We start from the raw sequence: 15843 nt of genomic DNA on the forward strand, positions 1-15843 counted from the left end.
TGCTAAACTGCAGCCACTATGGCCGCAAGCAGTAATTAAAGGATAATGGTGGTATTGTTATAAACCTTACTGAAGACTGAGCTGAGACAGAGGTGTCATCATCAGCTGACTTGACTGAGAGATAGTGGGATAGTGACAAAAAGGCATCAGAAATAATCTCCTGCTGAGGTACAGTGTGCTCACTGAATGCTCTTTTTTTCTGATAAACCCACTGATAAAGCCAGTCGTGCAGCAACACTGGTCTACTTTTTTACTCTGCCAAGGAACGGTGAAATTATATGATGACTGACGTATGTTTGTCCGTCTGTCCGTTTGTCTGTCTGTTTGAAACATTACTCAAAAACATAATAACGGATTTGGATGAAATTTTCAGGAAAGGCCAGAAATGACACAAGGACCAAGTGATTAGACTTTGGCAGTGATGCGGCTTATAGTCTGGATCTATGGGTTTGTTAAATTCAGTTCAGTTCAGTTCAATTTTATTTATATAGCGCCTATTACAGGTCAAATTTCTGTGTCATTGTGAGATAGCATGGCATTACTGTAACTATGACTACTAGTAAACACTATGTCAGCTGCCTGCTGACAATCATATGATTGCGATCCTACTACAAATTAACCATTGCGAACTTATTGGGACTTATCCTTTGGAAATGACACAAGAAACAATTGATTAAATTGTGGGGGTGTTTCCGAGTCCCATCAATTCCCGCTGCCCACTACATATTTAGTTCAGCCGATTCAGTATCCGTACATAACGTACACATGTGTAGTCGGTTGGAAATGCCATATTTAAAGTTTATTATTTGAACAGACACCCCCTCTAATTTTAGTTTTTAACTGAACTGCTTTAACAGTATGTTGAGGTCAATTCCATTTTTTCGCCAGTAGGTGGTGATCTGGTTCTGTTGTGGATCCATCAGAGAGACTATATCTGTAAGCTCTGCCCATGCGCAGTCCAGAAATAAATGCATGAGGCATGAGGAAGACACTAACTTGGTGCTTTCTCTGTTAATCCACAGGTAAAGCAAAACGTAGCTTTTCTAACTTTATGTTGGTACGGTATTAACTGTATGAGTACAGTGTTAAGTATTTTTGTGATGTGTACAAGTGTGTTGAAACGTGTATTAAGGTAAACGAGTGCTGGCTCAATGCCAAAAGGCTCAGCGTGTTGTTGCTAACTAAGAAGCACTATGGTTTTCATTTAACTGTCAGTGTTGTACAATGGCATCAACTGTGTTCAGTAAAGTCGATGTGTTCTACATATTATCCAGTCTTAGCTTGCTAGAAGTGAGTAAATGTTATTTTTTTTTGCAAGAAGCTCCATGTTATGCTAGTTTCTAGTAGTCTAGCACACTCCCGGGTAAAATAGCACTGCTGGTAAAGTGTATGTGTGTGTGTGTGTGTGTGTGTGTGTGTGTGTGTGTGTGTGTGTGTGTGTGTGTGTGTGTGTGTGTGTGTGTGTGTGTGTGTGTGTGTGTGTGTGTGTGTGTGTGTGTGTGTGTGTGTGTGTGTACATGTGAATGACAGGGTATAACAGCAAATGATGAGTAAATGTCTTAGTAAATATGAGTTGTTATTTTGCTGTGTTTTATGAGTTCAGCCTTATGAGTTTATGTTAATTCATTGTAGATTCATGTGCTCTTATTTGGCTTGAAGAGTGTTGTGTATAATTTCTTATTATTTTGTTACCCAAATTGCTGTTCTATTTATGAGATATTGTGTGTATGAGATGTAGAGAAGCCACACTTTAACTGGAAAGCCTATTATGGGAAATGTAATTAATTGATTGTTGTTTGTTAGTTGTTTATAATGATGCGCAGAACAGAAATAAATGCATGAGGAAGACACTAACTTGGTGCTCTCTCTGTTAATCCACAGCCATTAATTACTTCCGGTTACACAGTGTTTCCTGGCCTGTGTAATCTTTGCTGCCGGTCCAGATTACCCCTAGGTCTGGTGCCGGTAACACATGCATAACACGCACGTGCTCAGCGCAAGGTAATTTTGTTTGTGGGTACATTGATATTAAATGGTCACATTGTATGGTGTCATGATTTCTGCCACGACTTTTTTCAAGATTTCAGCTGTCAGAAATGGTAGGACTATGCAGCCTTGGCGGAGTACTGCACTCTCTGAGTGCTTTTCTTGTTTTAATATTAGCTAACATTAGCCACCATAAGCTACTGATCTTACCAGACTAAATAAGGTCACATCGACAAAACCCTAGTGTACTACACTGGGCAAGGGAGTAATGTATTTTCATGCTTTATGAACATTTTGCTTTGTAATTCTTTCTCTGAAAAGTTCAACAGACACACACTTAAAAAAAAAAGACCCATGATACTAACATGGAAAGTCATGTCAATAGCAACAAAAATACTTTCTGCATTATAAGCCACTAAGGATAAACCTTTAGCATGTTCACATGCAGGGAACATAAAGTTTGCAAGAGTACAGAAACAAAGGCTTTTGAAAATATCAACATTGGCCTCAGACATTATAATATTAGGAAGAAAAACTCTATCCAACTAAAATGACAGTATGTTAACTTACCATCCACTGAAAAAATTAACTTACACGGCCTCCACTATTAAAATGTCTACTGAAAATGTCAGCAACTCGTGAAACTAGCAGCATTTAGAAGGTTTCTACTTACATAGTTACAACAGGGGGCATCTCGATTCTTGCCAGTGAACACAACCCCAACACAGACACACACAGACAGAGTTTACAGACGGATTTCTTGAATTGAATTGCATTTAGATATGGCTAAATTCAAGCATATGTTGTATCAACCAGTCATCGTGTGTTAAATGAAATTCAGATTGAGAGTTAAGGCTGTATTCCACAAAATAATTCAGAGACTTTTCCAATGAAAATGCAAAACCAACCAAACCAAAACCACATGACCACATGTTTGTTTTTTGTTTTGTTTTGTTTTTTGTTTGTTTGTTTTTTATGACAAATGAAAATGGACTTCGGACAAAAAGGACTATGTCAGTAGCAACACTGTGGATTTTGTTTCAGTGATTTTGTTATCCTTGATGAATTGCTTCCACTAAGACCCCTGAGGTTCTAGTCAGCTGCAGATTACTTCTACAGCTGTGAAACAATCTGTTCTACCCAAAGACTAAATACAAAAACTGGGCAGGTTTGAAAAGTGAAGCAATGCAGAAGTGCCTAAAAGCTGCAGTTTGTCTAAACGTCAGCAAGAGACAACACATCCGGTTGCAAAAAAAGTCTGATTGTGTATTAGTTCATTTTGTAACTTATTCCCCATTTTGAATAAAATAGACAATAAAGCAAAGTGTCTTCTAGGGGAGGGGGAGCTATAGTAGTAAATTCTCATCTAAGACAACTTAACTAATAAGGGAACAGGGCACTCTTCCACTTTTAGCATATCATAGTGAAAGAGGCTAAAGGATAAACAAGCAATGCTGTCCTGCCAGTGCAATCCACAGATGGGTTTACAGCCATATCAGTATTTTTCTTAGGTTTTTCTGAACACAAGGCTGCCAGTGTTAAACACACCTCCTCATTTTTGTTTCTGGTAGTTGGTGTATGAGTCCTGCCTCTCAATGATATCACTCAGGCTGTGGAAAAAAAAAAAAAAAAAAAAAAAAAAATATATATATATATATATATATATATATATATATAAACAACTTGGACAACTTAGATAAAGCCCGTATGTAACAATACTCCTAATAATAAGAATGGTAACATCAAACAATGAAGCAAAGGCATTTTTGAATATTCCACTTTTGTCATTCCCTTATATGTTACACTATAACAGGCTGGTTCCAAACAAGTGCAGAGTCTTGAAACAATCTGGATCCCTGAAAACATGCTGCAGCACAAAAACACCCATCTTTACAAATTATGTAATCTAACTTGTGCAAAATGCAACATAACAAAAGTCAATACAATCTGTTTCCAAAACCAATTTAGAGACATCTCATAACTGGAGAGCTGTGACATTCTATTTTGCTAAACGTAGAAATATTAAAATTTCATTTTCGGCTTTTTGTTGTTTGTGACAGGCCTGTAGCAGAGAATAATTCTCCTTATTTCTGTTGTTGTGACTGCTGGGAGGAAAGTGACAGATTGTTTTTGGCAAGTTGCTAATAGAGTGCAGTTTCAGCAATGACAAGTGTCGCTATTTTCTCTTGTGAAGGGACACACTTCTATTACAGATAGGGCAGATCCAGCTTGTCAAGTTGCAGAGGGGGAGCCTAGAAAACATACACCTGCAATATGACACTATTCACATTTTTTTTTACAAATAAAACAAAAAATGAATCCTGTGAGTAGCTTTTGCGTGTTGAAAAGAGTTGGAGGAATGGAAAGTGGAAAAACCTTGCAGTATCTTCTGTGATTCAGAGGCAGAAATAAAAAAGATAGAAACAGGCCTAGAAACTTTGCTGTCCAGTAGTTCACATGGTGTAAACTAGAGATACACAGTGTACAAAAGTATGAAATAAAAATATGAGAGAAAGATGGAGAGAGCAAGAGAGAGAGACTGGCTAGTTGTTCTTGTATAGCAGCTGTTGACTAAGGTGTTGTATAGCCTCATGGCAAAGGGGACAAAGGATGTGCTGAACTATTCAGTCCTGCAGTGTCGCAAGATGAACCATTCGCTGGTGCTGCTTTTCAGGCCTGCCAGGATGTTGTGGAGGGGATGATTGCATGTCCAACCTCCTGCCAAGCCCTGAACTAACCTTGTTCATCACCTACTGCAGCCGCCCAGGGACCTCCTCCTCTAGGCTGCCTCCTCAGCAGACTACAGCCACCACCAAGAGGTAAAACACAAGCAGCATTTCATTGCAGGCATCAAACGTGAGTGAGAACGAGTAAAAAGTGAATGAACTAAAAATTTGCAGGGGGGGAAATGGTCTAGGACAGGGGTGTCAAACTCATTTTAGTTCAGGGTCCACAAATAGGCCAATTTGATCTCAAATGGGCCCGAGCAATAAAATAATAGCATAATAACCTATAAATAACAAATTCCCCCCTTTGTTTTAGTGCAAAAAAGTACAAGTACATTCTGAAAATGTTCACACTTAATGAAAAATCTTTTGACAAAACATTAAAACCAACCTGAAATTTCATAAGAAAAGTGAGGGCAATTTCAACAATATAATACCTCATTTTATCATTTGCAAAATTGCTTTACAACTCACATATCACAGTGTATCTAGAACTTAACAATATAGTATTTTGCTTTATGAACAAAATAGCTTGTCTAAATTTAGAATGTATTTAAAATTTATAGTTTTACAAATTTGCAATTTATAATTAATGTATTCTCTGCAATTTTTGCCCTTTGCAAAGTCGTCCTGCGGACCAGATTGGACCCTCTGGCGGGCCAGTTTGGGCCTGTGGGTCGTATGTTTGGCACCCCTGGTCTAGAAGAAGTGGGCAAGTTTGAAGGAGATTGGATTAGCAGTGTCTTTTTTTAGGTCATCAGTCTGGCCTTTGGGTGTGCCTGTAAGTGGGCCCTAGTTGTTCCTCTTAGAGAAACCAAAATTTGGTTAGAATTTGCTCTTCGTTTGCATGGAAATACAACTATTGAACAATTTGTTCACTGTATGCAAAGAGACCAAACCTGGCGGCGACCTCTGTGGCTGACAAATTAAGCCAGTGTGGTGCAGTTTCCCAAAAGACCACATGAGGCTTGCTCTTAAAGTCAATCAATCCACATAGATCCACTTGTTAAAATGTCCAAGTTTACAGCAGAAATTAATACGTTTACAGCCTGGTACAAAAACAGTTTTGTTTGCTATAGCTGTAAAAGGGTGCTATATTTTTATATAACTTATCAGTTTAAATAGTTTTAAGGCTTCAATCTTTGCATACTTAAGGCTGTGACTGCTTTGAGGAACAACATGGCTGCTGTTATTGGACAGTCCATAGCCTGTTTCTGCTCCAATGATGCCATCTGTTTGTACATTTTCAGACAGCAGTCCAGGAAACCTATGGTCGACATCCCATTACTGAGGGATTTGTTCATTGCTCGTCTCATTGCTGATGTATGGACATGGCTGTGCTTCCCCCACACGATGAACTCAAACCAAGCATGGATTGTGTAAGGAAGTTTATATGCAAGTGACACTATCTGGTTCCTAACCTTTGTGGTTATTTATTGCACATTTGTAGAAATATATTCTCAGTCAATGTCTGCATAGGAATTGAAGATTTTCTGGCTTTTGGTAGTTTGCTTAAAAATACAGACATAACACTGTAATGTCACCAACAGGAAGTAACTTAGCAGCTGATCAAAAAGTGAAAGAAGCAAATTCGCCATTTATTTAATGGCAATGCAATGTTTCCAAGCATAGTCGGGCCACAAAGCCACATTTTTAGACCATTCTGAGTCCTCGTGAAATCATCAGAATCAGCTTTGCTGTCATTATACAATGTATAATGAAACTGCATGTGACTTCTGTCATTATATTCATATAACAAACAGGACAAAAATATATAAAAAAACAAGGAAAATGTAAGTCTATAAGGGTCTCAGTGTGGAGACTGGGATCAGGCCATACAATCATTTTGCAAAAAATTGATGTCAATTTTCCATCAGACTCTCATCAAGAACCTGCCAGCACTTTAGCTTCTGAAAGTAAAAGAGTTTCAGTGGGATTACAAATCATCACATTTTAAATTGATTGCCTTGTCACTAAAAAACTAAGCACTTGGCTAAATAATGCATTTCTGCCATACAAAATTATTTGTCATCTATCGTGACAATAAATGATCTTGGAAGTCATTTTTAAAGTCTCAACACCAAATGATTCTAGGTTTTCAAATGTGAGTATTTACTGTTCTTGTTACTTTTACTTGAGAGTAAGTTCAATACTGTTGGGTTTTGGACTGTAGGTTGGACAAAACATTTGTTCTCACCTTCTGCTCTATGACATTGTGAGGGGATTTTTTTCCTTGTCTTCTATTGTTTTATAGTGTATATTTTATAAAATAATAAACTGAAAATTGTTCCAGTCTTATTCAAAACGCACGTGTCTATGTGACTGAATAATTGCACAGAGCTGATCTCTGCAGTATCGGACAACAGAGATGTTCCAATGAAGTGTGAATTAAAATTAAAGGCTGATAGATGAGCTGCTGCCACCTGCTGGCACACATGGAATATGACAGGAAAAGACTTGATTTGTTTCTTGCCCTTCAGCATGTTTTTTTTTTTTGTTGTTGTTGTTTTTTTAAAAAAAAAACATTTGACACATGCTTGAAATTGTGACACATGTACACAATGTAAAAACACTCTCAAGTTTCAGCTTCTATAGACTGATAAAATCCTTTATGTCACAGTATAATACGACTTCTTCACCCCAGTGGTTGTTTTCTGTGTGATCAGCAGAGGTCATAGTCTACCCATGTTCGCTGGGATTACACAGGGGAAAAACTGGCCTCAGATCAGTTCTGCAAATTGAAGGATATTTTATGTAACCAATCTCAGGTTTCCATTGTTCTGACTGACAGATGTAGTCTCACCAGTTCATGCAGATGTGATTTCACTCAGTTTTGCAGAGTCACATTTCATGAGTTTCTAGCAATCAAGAAGTCTGGTTCAAGTTTATTCCGCTGCTTATGGAATGGAAGGTTTTTGTCTATTGATATTTTCTCTATGTTGTTAATCCACAGTGACCCAGGTTCATTAATGGTCTCTCCAATTAATCTTTACTTATGTTCCCTAACCGTATTCTGTTAAACGACATGTACGCCGCTGAAGTCTATAATAATTTACTGTAAAATTTTGTGTTTTTCCTCTGAATTGGTGCAGTCATGACAAATATTTAAGCTTTCCTAATAGCTTTTCAACCGTGGAGAGAAAATGAAATATTCATATAAAATAGACAGTAACAAATCAGTTTTCAGTTTGTGTTCACATGTCAGATGTCTGTGAGTTATAACAGCTCCACCCAACAGTGATGTTTTCCCTTTAAATTGCTTACATGGTTTAATTTCAAGAAGCATTGAAATGACTCAATATCTCACTAAAAATCAAAAATTAGAGATAAAGCTCAAAACCTGATAACAGTGCTCACATGATAATGCTTCACTATTAATAATCTAATCAGATCTTATGTAATAATGTAATCAGAAAGAGGGACCAAACCACTGTTTTCAACTCCATAATTTATCTAAATGTTTCTGCAAATACTTGTTTACTTTTAAATTATCTGAATGCTTCTTTCATCACTGTTGAAATTGCAGCTGGGAAATGACGTCAAATGCAGAAACATTCCTCTATTTTGAATTTGTGTCCACAGTGAAGAACTTTTTTCCATGTAGGCCATCATCTGTAGCTCCAGAGAAACTAAAGATGAAGGTTTTGTAAGTTGTAAGCTGCATAAAAGTCACCGTCCAGTTATTTTCCACTTAAGATTTGCCACTCGAGTGCAAATAAATCTGAGAAACATGCAAGACTATTAAACCGTGTGCTGTCCAGAAGGTGTGGAAGTCATGGACCACTGACAGCCAACTGACAGATGAGCCTCCTTAACATGGGACAGATGTTTTTAGTGACACTCCAGCCTGTCAGGCTTAATGAAATATTAAGTCTGATTGCTGTGCAGAAAAAAATTGTACACCGGTTTAATTGAAATTTATTTTTTCTTGCATTTGTATCCTCTCTGTTGGCATTTGAAACAGACAGAATGGAAAGTTGTTTATCAGTGGAAGGAGGTGTGGACAGATGCCTTATTTAACACATCATCAAGGTCCAACCAGGTGTCTGGAGGCCACATGGAGTCAAAGTTCTGGACTGTACAGGTATCTAACTTTGGCTACTCCTCTTTGTTAACTAACAGTAACTTTTTGCTCTGGAATAAAATACAAATATTTGGCATGTACTTTCTGTGTAATAATGGAAGAAGTGATCAAGGAAGTTCCCACCTACTGTGTTGATTTATGAGCACTAAGTCTTTGTTTGTGTGGAGCTGGAAAATCTTAAGCTGGCAAATAATGACACAGGGCCGTCTGCAGATTCACTTTGGGAACTGTGACTAAACTTTCTTTCTGTTTGTCTGTCTGTCATTTTTTTCTGACTGGCTTTCCAACTGTGTCATTGAGATCTTGCCCACCTGCTTCACTGTGCAACCAGAGTCCAAAGGTGTCTGTGGACAACAGTGCCTCCTGGTGGTGCAGTTGGACTCCTGCTCAATCTGTGCTCTAGGTTACTATACACTGATCAGGGCCAAATTGTGATGACTAGAGGACTGGGTCAGAGCATCTCCAAAACTGCAGCTCTTGTGGGGTGTTCCTGGTCTGCAGTGGTCAGTATTTATCAAAAGTGGTCCACGGAAGGAACAGTGGTGAACAGGCGACAGGGTCATGGGTGGCCAAGGCTCATTGATGCACGTGGGGAGCGATGGCTGGGAATAAAGAATTTTTTATAAATGTTTTTGCGGGCCACTGGGACTTTATAACGTCTGCCTGATGGAAGTAACTGGAAGGAGTGATGGAGGGGGTGAGAGGGGTCTTCTGTGATCAGAGTGGCTTTCTTGATCACAGAGCGGTTATACAGTTCAGTGGCATGAGTTTGTGGTGAACCAATGATTTTGCAAGCCTGACTAACAATATGGGAGAGTTTTGTGTTTCGTGGAGAGGGAGCTGTGCAAGGATGAAATGTTGAATGTGAGGATGGATTCAATGAGTGAGGTGTAAACCAGGGTTAAAATGCCTCTGCTGAGTCCTCAGTTTCCTCAGCAGGTGAAGGCGCTGCTGTGCTTTTTTGTCAGGGTGCTCATGCTGAGCCCTGTGCTTCACCAAAAGCACCAACAATAGCCACGTAAGCACATCAGAAATGGACTACGGAGCAATGGAAGAAAGTGGCCTGGTCTGATGAATCATGTTATCTTTTACATCACGTGGATGGCCGGGTGCGTGTCTGTCGCTTACCTGAGGAACACATGGCACCAGGATGCACTATGGGAAGAAGCAAGCCGGCAGAGGCAGTGTGATGCTTTGGGCAGTGTTCTGCTGGGAAACCTTGGGTCCTGCCATCCATGTGGATGTTACTTTGACATGTACCACCTACCTAAGCATTTGCAGACCATGTACACCCTTTGATGGAAACAATATTCCCTGATGACTGTGGCCTCTTTCAGCAGGATAATGTGCCATGCCACAAAGAAAAAATGGTTCAGGAATGGTTTGAGGAGCACAACAATGAGTTTGAGGTGTTGACTTGGCCTCCAAATTCCCCAGATCTGAATTCAATCAAGCATCTGTGCAGTGTGCTGGACAAACAAGTCCGATCCATTAAGGACCCACCTCGCAACTTCCAGGACTTAAAAGATCTGCTGCGAACCTCTTACCACAGCACCAAGGTCTAGTGGAGTCCATGCCTCGATGGGTCAGGGCTGTTTTGGCAGCAAAAGAGTGACCAGCACAATATTAGGCAGATGGTCATAATGCTGTTGGGTTATTTTATACAATAATACAGATTTTATTCATTGTATGTGTTGGTGTATCCTTTCTTCTCACAGCTAGAGGTGTGAAACTATATCTGAAACTTTCAAAGCTCCTCTTGGGAAGCGGCTCTCAGGCCATCTGGGAGCTGTAATACCCCCAGAATGTTCTACTCTGTGGTCTTTTCACAGTTGGACAGAATCAGAACACATCCACAGGTTGATCCAGGGGTCATCCTTTTGTTCCTACTAGGTGTGTAAATAGTTACAACTAGCACCTGCACTTTCACAGAAAAAGGGAGAACAGAGGTTTTGCTTTCATACTGCAAAATCGCATCAGTCGGTTGGTATCCTATGTAAAGGAGGAAGCACTGAACGGAACTTATTGGACTATGCGTCACTGTGGAGGAGCATTAGCTGAAAACAAAGGTCAAACTTAACTGCTTAAGATTCTTAGGGCCTCACAGAAGAGCCTTAACTCCAAAGCTTGGATTCACTTTTCTTAATGTCACCACTCAAAGCGTGTCAGTAGAGTTCAGTGTCAGAATGATCAGGGATGTAAAGCTTTTTGGAGCTTTTCTAAATTCTTAGACAACTTCTACATTGTTAAAGTTATAAGAGTAGTTTGAGATTTTGGGAAGTACACCTAGTTACTTTCCAACCTAAATCAATGAGAAGATTCATACTACCTCCATGTACTGTATGTCTGTTAAATATGAACCTGCAGCCAGCAGGCAATTAGCTTAACTCAGCATAAAGACTGGAAACAGAGGGACACAGGAAGCCTCGATCCGGTGGATAGATTAAATAACTTCATCTGGGTCTGTTCTTTACATATCTCAAAAACTGTACATCCATTTTACTTCAACTTTGGTATGTGTATTGCTGGAGACCCAAGGAAAAGCAGTGTTGAGTACAAAACAGATTGGGTGAGCGTTGGCCATATTGGAGGTCTTTTCTGGGCTCTTCAGCCTGGCTTTTTGCTGCCTGGCGGTGGACCCTATTTTGTTTAGCAACATCATTAAAGGCAAACATATGTTGACCTGTTCCCATCCTCATAATTACTCAGTTGCGAAATACTGTGGCAGTTTCCTCTTTTGTATTCAAGAGCCAAAGTGGAAAAGGAACTCCCAGATTCGAACAGTAACCCTAATTTAAAATCCCATTGCCTTTCTTAAATATACACTAGCACAAAATACAGCAGCTACTGTGTGGTATATTAGAAAACCTTGGGATAGAGTGTCTCACAATGCTGTGTCTCAGTTAGTGTAGATAAGGACTACTACTGTTGTTTATTTAGTATTCATGGTTCTTAGCTTTTAGCAAACGCCATTTCCCATAAGCCTGAAATGTTCACAGACTAAATGGCACAGCTCAACAGAGGACTCCCTGAGTGAGTCAGAGTATTGTGTTACCTCCTACATGCCTGTAATAACAGCAGGACAAAGAGGTTTTTAGATAGCAGATAACTTCAGAAGAGAGGGTTGGGGAATTTTATGGACCAAACCAGCTTGCAATGATCCAAGTACCCAGACTGCCACACTCATAGTTTATTAAATTGGAGTTTTTTCTGTTCCCACAAAGTAATCATGGTTACTTTTTGTCAAAATCACAAAGGTTTCAATTCCCTGTAGCAACTGCTGTAGCGAAAGCCAATTTCTTTTCTTAGATTCTTGAAAGTAAAAGACCAGGAAAATGTTAAATTCTTCCAGAAAGAGTGATGAAAGAAATGTTGAATTAGAGACTGCATTGTGTAACTGAAGTTAGTAGAATAGAGCCTCGCCCGGATGTAGAGTCATGACTTCAGCTCTCTTTTCCTCTCTCATTTATTTTACCAAAAGTTCTGAAGATTTTTTTTTCACTTACCATGGGAGTTTGGCAAGTGAGTATGCAGACTAATGTCAGTTTGTAATGAGTCCATCTTCAGTGGTCACTTTTCCCCTTCGGATGTAAAAAGTAATCGACATTTCTTCTGTTTCACTTAAGCTACCCTGGTGCTCGAAATGCCTCAACCCCAGCTAAGTGCTGAGGAGTTGCTTGGATGTGAGTGCCAGATGAGTGAAGTTGTATACTTTGGGAGCTATTCAAGTGGTTTCAGTGTGGTTAGACAACCCATTTGCAATAGATCCAGTGTGGTTTTACCTTCCAGCTGGACTGAAGCAGAAGAAGCCAAAGCTTTAAGGAGCAAATGCAGAAGCATTCCACTGCCATGAGCTCCTCCAAATATTTGGAAAGCTACAAGCCCGACAATAATCTGCAGTGTCAGTGTGGATGATGCACCGGTCACCAGGCAAGCCTCACTGCTCAGCTTCTATCACGCTGGATTCAGCAATCATGAGCAGATAAATCATAGGCCCACTATGCATAGTATAACCTCTGCAAACTTGATTAGATCAGTTTAATGACAAGCCATGTGTCTTGTTATTGATGTGGCATCATAGAAAGTACCCAGGACATGGTTGCTAGAACTTGGGCTCTCATTTAAATCAGTGTGTTAAACCATTAGCCAAGATGCAGCATGTGGAAGTGCTCAAGCTGCTCCCCTCTGAAGACCATCTAGCCATGCCGGAGAACAGCAATTAAAGCTGAAGAGATAATCATAGCTATGTAAGGAAGCATGGACTCATTCACTGTGACATTGTTACGCTTTGGTGTGTTCGTAAAACACACCAAAGCGTAACAATGAGTGCAAGATATAGCAATAAATCGCAGAGAAAGATGTCTCTGTGGTTTCTCTCTTCTTTTTTTTTAGGGGGCATTTTGCCTTGATTGGACATTTGGCGTATAGATATGCAGGCAAAGGGAAAGGAGAGAAGGGTAATGAGGTGGAGCAAAGGTCAAGCACTCAGCTGCTGAGGGCATTTTCACAAATGTGGTATGCACCCTCAGCACTCAGCTAATGGGGCACTCTAGTGTTTCTGTTTCTTCTTACAGTAAATTATACTTTACCCATGTCAAGCTTTTAAACCATCTTTAAGTCAACCAGCAAAATCCTATGAAATAATACTTTATAAGTATATAGGGCTGCAACTCATGATGATGACTTTTATATCAACTTTAACAACGATTCATCAATTAATATACACGTTAATTTTTCTACAACAAAACAAATATTTATTTTTCATTTAGGTTCATTTTATATTGACAAACTATATGCTATTGTATGAAATGTAAACTAGGGCTTGCATTTGCAGAAGATCAGATGAACAGTTGACGAGACATGCAGAGAACATAAAGACACAACGTCAGAGATTCTTTCATTTATTAGTAAGAGAGATACACTACCGTTCAAAAATTGTGTCACCGAGACAATTTTATGTTTTCCATGAAAACTCACACTTTTATTCATGTGCTAACATAACTGCACAAGGATTTCCTATTCATCAATTAGCCTTTTAACACCATTAGCTAACACAATGTAGCATTAGAACACAGGAGTGATGGTTGCTGGAAATGTTCCTCTGTACCCCTATGTAGATATTCCATTAAAATCAGCCGCTTCCAGCTAGAATAGTCATTTACCACATTAACAATGTCTAGACTGTATTTCTGATAAATTTAATGTTATCTTCATTGAAAAAAAAATGCTAGTGTAAGTCTTTTTTTTTTTTTTTTTTAAACCAGACTTAAGTTTATTCTCAATAGAGATAAATGGATTTGATGTCTGTAATGTTGGTCTGTTAGTGGGATTTGTTGACCACAAAGTATTGTCTTAATCTCTAGGAGGTTGCAAATTCAGTTGAAGTAGCTGGTTTTCTAGTGGGAAATCAGACCTTTCGTCCAAGAAGTGTCCAGTTTTTCCTTTACTTGAATTTTCTGTAGCAGTATTGAATTTAGCAACATGTCTTACTTTTACTGAACAAAAGTGACTAAAATATCATACTTTTAAGTTGTTTATACTCTCAGCTTATTTTGAAATAACACAGGCTTCCCAATACTTTTGACATATTCAAATACTTCAGTGTATTAGAGTTTTTTGTGTTGAATAAGCCACTACCCAGTGTCTGCTTTACATTAGTGTCCCCACTGCAGCTGAATTTATTTCACTGATGTCAGCTGCGTAATTGCTGAAGAAGTGTTAATAGTATAATCTAGCAGGTCCTCCTGCCGACACACAGGCTTGTAAAATGTTGAGGTCATATTTGGCACATACAAGTCCACTGGCTGAGGAATGCTGTTAAATGCCAAATGTGGAATTGTATTTATTTTCTGTGGTAGCAATTTTTGAAGTGAGTTTAGGCAGATGCATGGGATCTGTTGAATAAAACTGATTCAGGCATAAAATGCATGATTGCATCAGTTTATGTTGTCAAAACCATTTGGTTACTTTACAAATCTTGCATTCTCATATTAAGAGTGTGGTAACTTTTGCATGCGGCACGTATAAAACATTTTTACATGAGCTTTGCTACAGAAAGTAAAGATTTCACAAGCAAAGGTTATTCATGGCTGTTAAAAAAATAGTGTAAATGGAAAGTGTTTAATATTTTTCCCTTTATTAGGCACCAGCAACAGTTGTGATTTGCAAAATTTTCCGTCTTCATCAAGATAACATGCACTGAGAGGGTTCTACCACACAAAGTATCTCCTGCAACTGAGTCTGATTAGTTTCAATGTGATTTGCTTTAAATTAGTTCCATACGTCAGGGATACTATCTGTGAGGCTGCAGAAAAAGAAAAAGAAAAAAAAGGCCATTGACCACTGCTAGAAACATTGTGTCCTTAGAAGCTGCCAGATTTTTTTTTTCCACTTGTACTTGTGGGAGAAAATAAAGGAAGAAGTCTAACTAGAGGTTTCCCTCCTGCTGCGTCTCATGCCAAACTTCCAGCATCAGTGGAAGACTTGGCAAAGCAAAGTCCTGACGAGAGAATGGCTTTAAAATAAGACACAGCCCAGGCCTGTCAAAAGAATAGTTGGACGATAGGCATGACGGCTTTCTTGCTGAGAATTACATGAGAAGATGAATACCCCTCTTACATCTGCCTGGAATATACAGTGAGCTTAGCTTTTATGCTAAGCTAACCATCCAGAGCTCATGACCATACGTAAAAGCTGGAATGTAGTCCAGCTGGTAAAGCAACCATGACGGTCTGGTATAACACTTGCATTACTGCTGATGCTGCAACGATCCATTGGTTGATCTCTTGCGTAAAATTCCTTGGATTTGTCCCATTTACTGTCTATTGAACTGCAACACTTACAAATCCTTCATCCTTCTTTAAAAATGTTCTACTTGTCAACATTTACTGTAATGCTCCAAATCACCACATCAAACTCCTCACATGGGAAAATGCAGTATAACAGATTCTGATACATAGCAAACCTCTTGGGCTTTCTCTGTCGTTATTCTTTGTTTGGCTCAGTTACTCCAATATTATAACTTGCCATTGTGCAGAGTCACAAATG

The 15843-nt window shown here is 39.0% G+C and overlaps 1 long non-coding RNA gene across 3 annotated transcripts; it reads left to right on the forward strand.

Annotated features, from left to right (window-relative positions):
- Positions 1-996: 996 nt before the first annotated feature.
- LOC129349544 (uncharacterized) lies at positions 997-10519 on the forward strand. 3 transcript variants are annotated; one of them, XR_008602588.1, is made up of 5 exons: positions 997-2001; positions 4661-4805; positions 5963-6091; positions 8677-8796; positions 9097-10519. It is a non-coding gene; the product is annotated as an uncharacterized LOC129349544 (long non-coding RNA). The 3 variants fall into 3 exon arrangements; XR_008602589.1 differs by having other exon boundaries at positions 8681-8796; XR_008602587.1 differs by lacking the exons at positions 8677-8796; positions 9097-10519 and having other exon boundaries at positions 1002-2001; positions 5963-7011.
- The last annotated feature ends 5324 nt before the right edge of the window (positions 10520-15843 follow it).

Source organism: Amphiprion ocellaris, chromosome 8, assembly GCF_022539595.1.
Source record: "Amphiprion ocellaris isolate individual 3 ecotype Okinawa chromosome 8, ASM2253959v1, whole genome shotgun sequence".
Taxonomy (NCBI): Eukaryota; Metazoa; Chordata; class Actinopteri; family Pomacentridae; genus Amphiprion; species Amphiprion ocellaris.